Source organism: Natrix helvetica (genome assembly GCF_964273705.1).
Source record: "Natrix helvetica genome assembly, chromosome: 1".
In the NCBI taxonomy this organism is placed as follows: Eukaryota; Metazoa; Chordata; class Lepidosauria; order Squamata; family Natricidae; genus Natrix; species Natrix helvetica.
This window is the reverse complement of record NC_138548.1, coordinates 34,654,686-34,665,275: the sequence shown is the minus strand read 5'-3', so window position 1 is coordinate 34,665,275 and position 10,590 is coordinate 34,654,686. Positions and strand designations below refer to the sequence as shown.

Genomic DNA, 10,590 nt, shown 5'->3' with positions numbered 1-10,590 from the left:
TTTTCCTCCCCTTCCGCTCTTTAATTTGCATGGTGTATTTCAGCATCTGAGCAAGCTCCATTTAATATTAGTGGCATTAATAATAATATTCCAGAAAATATTTTCCATTCCTAATTTTACATACATCTCCTTTTAAAAGTATACTTATAAACAGAATTCTGAGGCAAGCAGTTTCCTCAAAGAACACGTTTATTGGATGTATCATATTGGCACAAGCTGGTGAAAACCAACACTAAAGATTCCCGCCATTTTCACTTAATTAAAAGCAAAAGTTTTCCCCCATTTCCCAAACAATCAGTCACATGATCCAATCAAAGTGGTGTCCGGTTGCTTGGAAACTTCACCTCTCCTCTCTTCAACCACCTGTGGGAACGTCCTTGGTTCACAGGGAAAACTATTTTGTTTTGGCTACAAAACCTCAGCTATCTCTATTCCTCCCTCCCTAGCCCTCAGCACCATTGTGGCAGCACTGAAACCTCCAAGATGGCCTCAGTCATCTTCAGCTTCAGAATTGACAGTTACCTACTTTGGGTAATAAAACATCTGCCAGAAAACAACCCAGCTCAGAAAGCATCAAGGAGCCCTCATTTCAATCCTGAGCTTCAACTCTTCTCAATAGGTGAACTATAAAGATTTACATTATATTGACACCATGTAAAAAGTAACCATGCATAGGTGCACATTTTGCTTCTTGAGAATTTCCTGAGACACTGATTAAGAAAGCTGGAAGAGATTTCAGAAAACTAGAAACATGTACTCAAGGTCTCTAATATTTTAAATTGTATTCCTTCCTCGGATTTTTTTTCTTTAGCAATTACACTTTCATAGGCATGGGGGAGGGATGCCAAGGAAGATTAGGCAATAAGCAGAGAGATAAGAGAGTCTTATCTAGAAGAAACTGATATTACAACTTTACCTACAATTTTCTGGGTTTTTTCCGCCTCTACCGAAAGCCTTCAGATCTATAGTAACAAAGTTTAGATTCAAATTTAAATTAAATATATAGACAGCTCTCTATAGCTTAATAAAAAAGCAATGTGTCTTCCTGTATAGCTGCTGTTATTATTATCACTACATTTAAAGTTATAGGGCAACTTTCCCTAGCCTGTTTGTTCCCCAAGTGTATGAACTTCAACTACCAAAATTCTCAGCAATGGCTATATTGGTAAATGAATTCTTGGAAGAGTCTCACATATTTAGAAAATATCCCATTGGGAAAAGGCTGACTTACAAGTATCACATGAGTCCACAATCAGGGCAGAATATGTGGTTGAAGTAAAGCACCACTGACTTCATAATCTTCAAAATGAATATGAAAAATGTATGATCAGATTTGCCAACAATTTTAAAGAAATCACTGGCAATGAGATAGGAGAGAACTGAGATAAATAAATAAATTTAAGCTGTTATATAGTGCCTATCTTTTTTCTCCGGGTCTAATAGCAGAGCAGGAAAGAGAGAAATATGCATTCTGATGTTGAAAATATTACAGTGGGAGTAAAGTTTCAAACATCCTACCTTCAATGCCAATGCCTGACTCCAACTCCACTTGCATTCTGTGTCTGCCTTTGTTGTGTAATAAACCATGGTGGCTACAATTACAGATATATCACCATGTCCTTATTGGCCCTTAACTATTTACTACAGCAGTTCAGCTTGAACTGTCTATCCTACAGCAGATTACATTTACACAAGACAGCAATTTTAATAGAAGAAAATTCATATCTCCCTAAAATTGCATAGGGGACAAGAGATACTTTGTCCTGCAAAAAGAGACCAGGTAGGATTCAATGAATCACTTAATAAAATATTCTGAGCAAGCAACCTACCCTGTTCCTGCAGCTGTGTCTCATCTGATCTGCTCTCTAAACTTTGCTATCATCTTTGTAGGCCTCTTCTGCACTTCTTCCAGTCTGTCAACATCCTTTCAAGCATGGGTGGGGAAGAGCTGTGATATTTTATCTGAGGCTTCTGTTAATGCATACATACAAAATTTTCAATTAATGGCAAGAAAACTGTCTGAAATAGTGGATTTCCACGAAGATCCCCATCTTTCCTATTTCCCCTTCTGTGTCAATTGCTTAAGCAGCAGCAGCAGTTTCAGTTCATATACTTCTGGTGACATCATAACTATAGTTTGCCAAGAATTCAGTGGAGGAGAAATGGACAAAGTCAATAACATACATGCTATGTGTGGTAAAAAAGTCACAAAGAAAAATAATTTCTCCCTCTGAGAAATAATGCAGAGAGAAACTATTGGTCTTTGTGCTACTTCTTTATCAGCAATGTGGTTTTGCAATGGCTTTCCTCATCTCCGTCATCTTCCCCTCCCCTCCAACAATTCATGTGAGTTTTTTTTAAAAGGAGATCTGGTCAGAATATTTGCAGTTACTTAATTGTGACAACTCTGGATGGCTTATTTCCCCATAAGAGAAATTTGAGAAATTAAGTCTAAAGAAATGTTGAAAAAAAGACACAGAATTTTAATGACCAAAGTATAGAGAATATAACTTTTAATGCTTCATTTCTTAAACTTCTGATAGTTCAGCATCTTGTCTAATGCTAAGGCACACTAAACCATTAAAGGGCAGCAACCAAAACTTAATATATTGGTTATTTTCCAAATATCAACATATGATTTACTTTTCTATTATTCCATCTACTAAACAGCTTTTTTATGACAATAAATATTCAAATCAGAGTTAACTTTTGGAATATTAAGTCACTGTTCACAAACTGTTTATTTAAGTTAAGCAGCTGATGAAATATGAGTGGAAGGTCACGGATACCGTGATGGTTATTTTGGAACAGTTGGATATTGTATGGAAGGTATATTTTTCAGTGACTAGATATATAATCTCTGACGACTGTGTGTCAAAGGCTGAGGAAAAGCAACAACAGAAACTCAAAAGCTTGTTATCTTCTGAAATGTGACATTGCATGATTGTGAATTCTGCATATTTCATAAGGTCCCTATGCTTTTCAGACAATTCTGTAGTTCTCTAGATGAATGGTCCTGCAGATGCAACTCCCAGGATCCCTCGTCATTGGCTATACCAGCTTATTGGAATTTCAAAGCCCTTAGAGGGTCACACATTCATCTCTGTTCTAATTAGATTTGATGGCTAATGGAGGTTAAAAAGTCACTTGGACCACAAGATGGGTGGCAAATAAATCTGATAGACAACTACATAGATAATGCAAGAATGAGTGCAAGAATGCAAGAAAGACATTTTATGTTAAAATACATATAAAAAGATTAATACTTATATCTAAGAAAACAGTACTCGCAAATCCAGTAAAGGGTTTAAGATTATACAATGTCTATAAACAATGTGCTAGAAAACTAAATAATGTACAGATATCTGTTAGAAATCAGAAGTAAAAATTAATCAAAATAAATACATTAATACTAATGTGATTCAAACACAGATTGTCACAGCTTTCTAAGAAATTCTTTTCAATCCAGAGAAGGTCATTTAAGCAAGGTCAAAATCATTGGATACATAGATTGAGGGCTCTGAGCTAACTTGAAAGAATACCACCAATAAAAAAACAGAGAGATTGTTTCACAGTAACTGCCAGTCATTTGATAATAGTGGATCATAATGTTTATCATGGGTTATAACTTAGTACAGTATGTGAGTCCAACTAATTGTGATTTATTCACTAATCCATAGGTAAGTTAACAGTGCGTTAGATTGTAGGTAAACCAAAGGTATCTGTCTTGCAGATTCATAACTTTTCACTAGACCTGCATCAGCTTTTTCAGTTAGAATTGTCAGAAATTGAATCTAGTCTTGAACCCATGTAACTTGCTACTGTATTAAGATTCTTTCCTAGTCATGCTTTATGATTATCATACAACCAAGTATTTTCTATCTGAAATGAATGTTTAGATTTCCATAAAAATTCAAATACTGTGCAAACTAAGGGATACACATTTTAAAATATACATTTACTTTTTAAGATCAGGAAATAAAACTAAGGAACTGAAGCACTACTTTATTCTTGCAGGGTATAATTTCACATTTTGGAAGCCTGAGTTTTTCTTTCTCCCCATCCTAATACCAAGGCCATCAAAGCAGGGGATTATCCTTGAGGGTTTTTCCCCACTGCCTCCTCCCTTTCAGAACCGAGCTGACGCTTCCTTCCTTCAAGGCTATCATCACGTTCCTTCTACATTTGAACTCAGTACTGGAGTGATGTGTATACATGGGGCAATCTTGTCAAATTTTATGCATTGGGTTTTTCTTCATCTCCTCAGTTTTTGAAGACTGAAATGATTGAAATGTTTCTAAGTTTCATTTCTAAAGAAAAGCTTCATCCAGTATTGAAGATCCAATAACTGGGGTTGGGAGATATTCTCCCTGAAATGATGCCAAGATTTCATTTAAATGCAAAGACAATATAAAAACTAAAGCAGTTTCAAAATATATCCGATTAGAAAAAAAGTACTCAATACGAAGAACATAAAAGTTTAACTCACTATTATCTATGATACCCATAAAGTTATACAGTATTCTTATACAACGGTTTGAGATACCGTGAGAGATTGGCGCGCCAGCAGATTTCTTCCCATTTTTGCTGATTTATCTATTACTCTATAAACACCGACAAAGTGCATTAACTGCTGGGGAACCTGATCAGTGTAGGGTTTTACAAATGGCAGCGTTTTCAGTCAAGCAAAAGGCGACAGCAACGCTCCCACGTGCTGCAAAGCTCCGCTCCTCTTCCCGACCGCCAAGCACAACTTTTGTCAGCGCTGGAAAGAAAACGTCCGCCCGGCTTTGCGGTTCTCCGGCAAGAAAGCCGATGGCGATACGAGGCGCCAGCCACATGGTGCAATAATCGGGGGAGGAGAAGCAACAGTAGCAGCCCTGAATCGCAGCTAGGAGTGGCTTCCGCTGGAGAGCCCCACCACTAGGCCGGGCGAGCGGGCGGGCTGGCGCCGCCTTTCCCTCTGGTGCTCGGCGCGCAACAGAGGGCCGAGAACAAGGAAAATTCTCCGGCGCTTCGCTTTCCCAAAGGCGGGCGAAAGCAGACGCATATCCTCAGCCATTCCCCCGCCCCCCCTTCCAGCAATCAGCCAGGCTGCTCAGCTCCCGCCCGGGACCCTTCCCGCCACTCCTCCGCTCGGCCTCCCGAGGCCTGGAGCCGTCGCAGCGCGCCCAGCTCTCGACTCCCGTTGCCGCGCAACACAGATCGCCTCCGGGGGCCTACCCCGTTCCTTGCGCCTCCTAGTCTCGCGTCCCGCTCTTACCTGCGGCCAAACGGCAGGGGAGGTCGTGGAGGGCCGCTGCAGCAGAGAAGGGCCTCGGCTGTTCTACCGCCGCGGCCGCCGCCGCCTCTGCAGCAGCAACAAAGGACTTCCGCCCCCGGCCGCGCCTGCTGCCGCTGCTCTCTTACTGCAGAAGAAACTCAGGGCTTTGCCGCGACCGCACTCAGCCGGACCCCTCCCCCCGGCTGGCGGCCAGCAAGCGGCGCCTGGCCCTGCTTGCTGCGGCTGGTGCGGTGGTGGCCAATGTACAGGCACGACGCGGCCCGTCGCTTTTTTTGCCTGCCCTTTCCTAGGGACCATGGGGCAATCGGCCGGCCCTCGACGTATCGGCAGGAAGCTGCCCGGTGCCATCCCGCTGTCTCCAGGCTCGCATTCGTGCCGCCAAGACTGCAGGAGAGCGTGGTTTTTGGCGCCCAGAATGGTGCTGCTTCGCCTGGACCAGCAGTCAGGATTAGGGAAGGAAGATGTTTTCGTCGTTTGCGTCTTTCCCAAGAAAGGCTATTTACTCATATTTAGTTACAGCAAAGTGACGGTACTTCACTAATTCCACCATTTACTAAAAAACTATTTTTGAGTTATACGAAAATATTGGGTCTGCATATTGAACGATTCGTTGATCTATAGTTCTCTTCACAAATCACGATCGGTTGGGATCAAGCACAATGGTTGAGTATTACCGGTAATCATGTTTAACGAAGTTAAACGGAGTAAGCAAAACTACACTTTAGCCTATGGGAACTAGGCATATTGATCCTGAATTTATTTGCTTCGGACTGAAAATGCTCAGGAGCCTCTCCCATTCTCTCATTTTCTGTAATAAATGTATATTCTGGCTCTTAAATACGTTGCTTTTGGTGGGTTTTTTTCCCTCCATCCCCTGTAAGAATAGTAACTAATGGGCACTTTTAAAAGGAATAACACAAATAATTGTTGCATATAATGTTCTATTTTCCTTATAAATCAAGCCAGTATATGCAATAATTTCATGTGATTTTACCCGCACAACCACCATGTGAACAAAGCTGACCTGAGTAACTGACCTTCTTCCTAAATAATTCTATGTGCAAAACTTATTTTTACAAGAAAATATTTGGCACAATCAGACACAGAATTCTCTGAAAGTGTGTCTCACTAATAGTGTGTGATACTTTGCTACTAATGTTGCCCAATGCAGGTTTGAGACACAGGAGAGTTGGGTGAACGTATGATTAAGGCATCAAAACTAGAATCCAAGAGATTGTGAGTTCTAATCCAAAACAGAACATGAAGTCAACTGGATGATCTTGGGCCAGTAACTTTCTCTCAGCCCTAGGAAGGAAGCAATGGCAAACCACTTCTGAAAAACCTTGCCAAGAAAATTTCAGGGACTTGGTTCAGGCAGTCTTAAAAAAAAGGAACAAAAATGAATGACTCAACAGGATTTATCTAATTATGCATGCATTGCAAATGTTGAAAGAAGGAATCTAAAGAATCATTTCCAATCCAAAGCCTTACAGTCCCCTCTCCCATCTGTAATAAATGTTTACCAAGTTTGGAGACCCACTTTAAGAGGAGAGTCTCTTTAACACTTGTGCACTTCAACTCCCAGAATTTCTCAGCCAACAAAGTTTTAAATTTGCCAAGTTTGGAGACCCCTGCTCTAATCACCACAGCTGCCTTTTTCTGAGATTGGAAAGATCAGATTTTGAAGCAGGTACCAAATCATTTTGGAGGAGGGCTACAGGAAGAGGGTCAATGATACAAAACACTCAAAGTCAAGTGAAAGGGTTTTGGGGTTTTTTGGAGGCATTAGGGTGGGAGTCTCTCTTACTTTATAAAATCTGTTTTATTGTTTTACACAACGTAATCCAGTATTTAATATATATGGTTGAACCAGGGTGTACATAAATTATTTCCCATATTGTCCCGTTTCCCATCCCTTTCTTAGTCCAAAATGTATTAACGTATCACAATTTTCTGGGTTCATATAACATACTTAAATATATGGGATGTTTTTGCACAATATATTAGATTAAAATGCAGTTATCCTAGTTTGTGGTTCACCATTCCAATTCTTTCAGCAGGAGGAAAATAAATGATAAAAAAACACAAAAGTTGGAAGAACCTAACCTATCCTCATTCCACTGTTTCCAACAGTGCTGCCTGAATGCAATGTGCCCGCTTTGATATTATATTATCTGACTATCAAAACAAGTCATCTTCCTCTGTAATAGACATAAATTAGCCATTTCCCCCTTTGCAATCTATTTCTGCAGTCATCAGACTCAAGTAATAAAATCATTTTTTTCAGGAAGACATGTGAAACCCTTTTTATAAGATTCTAGCTCAGTGTTGGCGAACCTTTTTAGCACCGACTGCCAAAACGGGAGTGTGCGCACGTGTGTGGAGGAGTGCCGGAAACCGGAAGAGCAGTTTCCTGGCGTGCACACATAGGAGTGCTGGAAAGTGGAACAGCAGATCCCTGGCACGCATGTGCGTGGCCAGAAGCTGAGCTTCCGGTTTCCGGTGGGCACAAGCGGACTGGTCACCTGGTCTTCTGGTTTCTGGCATGCGAGGACCAGCTGGTCATTGTGAAACCGGAAGCTCAGTTTCCCATTAAGAGTATGCGTGCCAGGGAGCTGCTCTTCCAGTTTCTGGCACTCCTGCATGCTAAGACCAACTGGCCAGTGTGCACGTGTGCGCCAGAACGTGGAAGAGCAACGGGAAAATGGCTGGTGGGCCTGGAGAGATAGCTCTGCGTGTCACTTCCAGCATGCATGCCATAGGTCCATCATAGTACTAGCTGATAACCCGGTGTTGCCAGGCCCGGGTATTTATTTATAGGGGGAAAATGTCCAGATCAAAAGATAATTTCAAAAGTTGAATTTTCCTCCTTACCAGAGGGAGCCCCCTTGTAGAGTACTGTAAAGCCATTACCATGGCAACTCCACTGCACTGTACAGTAGAAGCCATTTTACGGCAGTACAGTAGAAGCCATTTTACTAAGTTTGGTTAAAATTGCTCTAGGCGTTCCAGAGTTATACTGGAACATATACATACACCCAACCATTTATAGGCCAAACAATAAGAACATAAGAGATTTGCTGGATCAAGTCCAGGGGTGGGTTGCTGCTGGCATTATTGCCGGTTCGACGCACAAAAAATAATCCAATTTGTTTTTCAAAAAAACATCTCTTCAATTGTCCATCTGTTAAAAAAATCTTGTCTACTTGTTTAAAATAAATCTAGTGAGATATACTTTTATGGAAACCATAATGGTTCCTTTTCAAGGCGGCTACAAGGCTATGATTTTGCTATTCATTAATATTTACCATTACAGTATTTCCTACAGCAGATACTATAATAACAATATATTTATTATCCTGATTACTTTTTGAATATTAGAATCAAATTGGCTGTTTTTCAGTCCTCAGGAACAAAGCTTAAAATAAAAAATACACATTTTTCTAAGAAAAAAAATAGGGAATACTATCTCAACTGGGAGATTTTTATTTTTGGTTGATTAACTTGGCTTATAATTTTTAATCTTTTGCTACCTCCGATTTCATCCCTGATCAGTTTTATCTGATTCTCCACCTAAAAACTCAGGTTTAGCACAGATCTGTCCTAAATTTTTAATAATGAAAACAGAAGCATAGAATTCAGATTGTTTACTTATCCCCCTGTAGCACTGTTAAAACCCCAGCCTGAGATTAGATGTTTTTAATCAATTACCTGTTCTAAATTACTTGAAAGGTTTCTGTTGTTTGTTTTAATGTTGTTTGCCAGGAGCTCTTCAAAGTCAAAGACATTTCCTCCCAAATATCTTAATTACAGAAGCCAGTCTCCCTTGGATCATGTGCCAAAGTATAATCTGAGTCCAAATCAATTCCTTTGTTTCATCCCATTGTTCAATATCATAATGCTTAAGTTTAAGATACTTGTGTGTGTTTTGTTTGTCTGTAGTACCTATTTCTCCACTGCCAAGACGGACTTGACTCTTTTGGTTAAACATATAATTGGAAAATAAGATTCTCTTTAAACAAGAGTTTACAGCATGATGCATTAGAGCTGAACTTCTTTCATGCAACATCTGAAACTCCATCCAAACACAATGATAAAGAAACATTATTTGTGTCATAAGACTAGGAACATTTGGAAATTATAATTACTAAAATGGGATGAAAAGACTTCCTTCTGAAACCAAGGAAGAATTCCTCACAAACTCCTTGGTTTGGCCCAAATGTGTCTCACAGTACATTCCCCACTATATTCAGTCTCCCCTACCCCCAAGTTAAGTGAGGTTTCTGCCCACTGAATAGTTGTTTTTCTTTGCCCAACAATTCCAACAGCTTCAGATTGAATTATGTATTTCTAGTGGTTAAGGCACCAGGCTAGAAACTAGGAGACTGACTTGAGTTTTAGTCCCTTCTTAGTCATGAAAAGCAGCTGGGTGACTTTGAGCCGGTCATTCTCTCAGCCCATCTGACTTTATAGAGTTGTTGCTGTGGGGAAAATAGGAGGAGGAAAGTGTGTTGGGTATGTTCATCACCTTATTTGTAAAAAAAATAAAGGTATGAAATAAATAAATAAAAATAAAGCACAACACAGCCAATGTTACTATGTTGGCTCTTCCTATGATTACAGATGTTGTCCTGAAATTTAAGGCTGCATGGCATTTCCAAAAGTAGACAGCCAATTGCATTAGGTTAACCTCTGTTTTAATGGTACAGTGAGAGAAGGAAGCTCTTCAAATGGGAACTGTGTTACTTCACTTCCTTTGAAATGCCATAAGCCAAAAGCTTAGGAGGTGGGGTAGGGGAGCTCTCTTACTCAGTGTGGACATTGGGGCCTTGGCCTTCTGTCCTGTGAGTTTTCAAACTGCACTCAACGTTGTAGTCCTTAATGAAACTACATCTGCATGGATACACTTGGGCCAGGGTCATTTGCCAGTTCACCCGCTGAAAAGTGGAATATAACAGAATAACAGAGTTGGAGGCGACCTTGGAGGTCTTCCAGTCAAACCTCTGCTCAAGCAGGAAACCCTATACCTGTGATGGCGAACCTATGGCACACGGGCCACAGGTGGCACGCAGAGCCCTCTCTGTGGCCACGCCAGCCATTGCCCCAGCCCAGCTGTACCATACATGCGTGCACACCTCCTGCTGACCACCTGTTTGAGTCTCTGTGCAACATGCGGGGGGTGCATGTGCAGGGGATGCTTTTATTGCATTTGGGGAGTTTGTCTTTGTTGGTGCAGCTGGGCACAACTTCACCCTGAGACACTGACCTGCTGCCACTGCCTCTTTGCCGGTGTGAATGGCTTGCAG

At 40.7% G+C, this 10,590-nt stretch overlaps 1 protein-coding gene and 1 pseudogene across 8 annotated transcripts in view; one reads left to right on the top strand and one right to left on the bottom strand.

Moving 5' to 3' along the window:
• Window positions 1–5,436, bottom strand: part of ZBTB1 (zinc finger and BTB domain containing 1) — an 8,619-nt gene extending 3,183 nt beyond the window's left edge. Inside the window, exons 1-2 of one of the 7 annotated variants that reach the window (XM_081934698.1) lie at window positions 5,264–5,436; window positions 1,830–1,971 (exon numbers count right to left, since the gene is read on the bottom strand). The gene's annotated coding sequence lies outside the window, so the exon portion shown is untranslated. Of the gene's footprint in view, window positions 1–916; window positions 938–1,231; window positions 1,393–1,829; window positions 1,972–4,546; window positions 4,797–5,263 lie in introns of those variants that run through there. The other 6 variants (XM_081934699.1, XM_081934700.1, XM_081934697.1 and 3 more) reach the window with 6 other exon arrangements.
• On the top strand, window positions 3,618–6,450 carry LOC309385706 (annotated as a pseudogene). Its single transcript has 2 exons — window positions 3,618–3,637; window positions 4,896–6,450. The product of its transcript is annotated as an uncharacterized misc_RNA (transcript).
• Window positions 6,451–10,590: the final 4,140 nt, after the last annotated feature.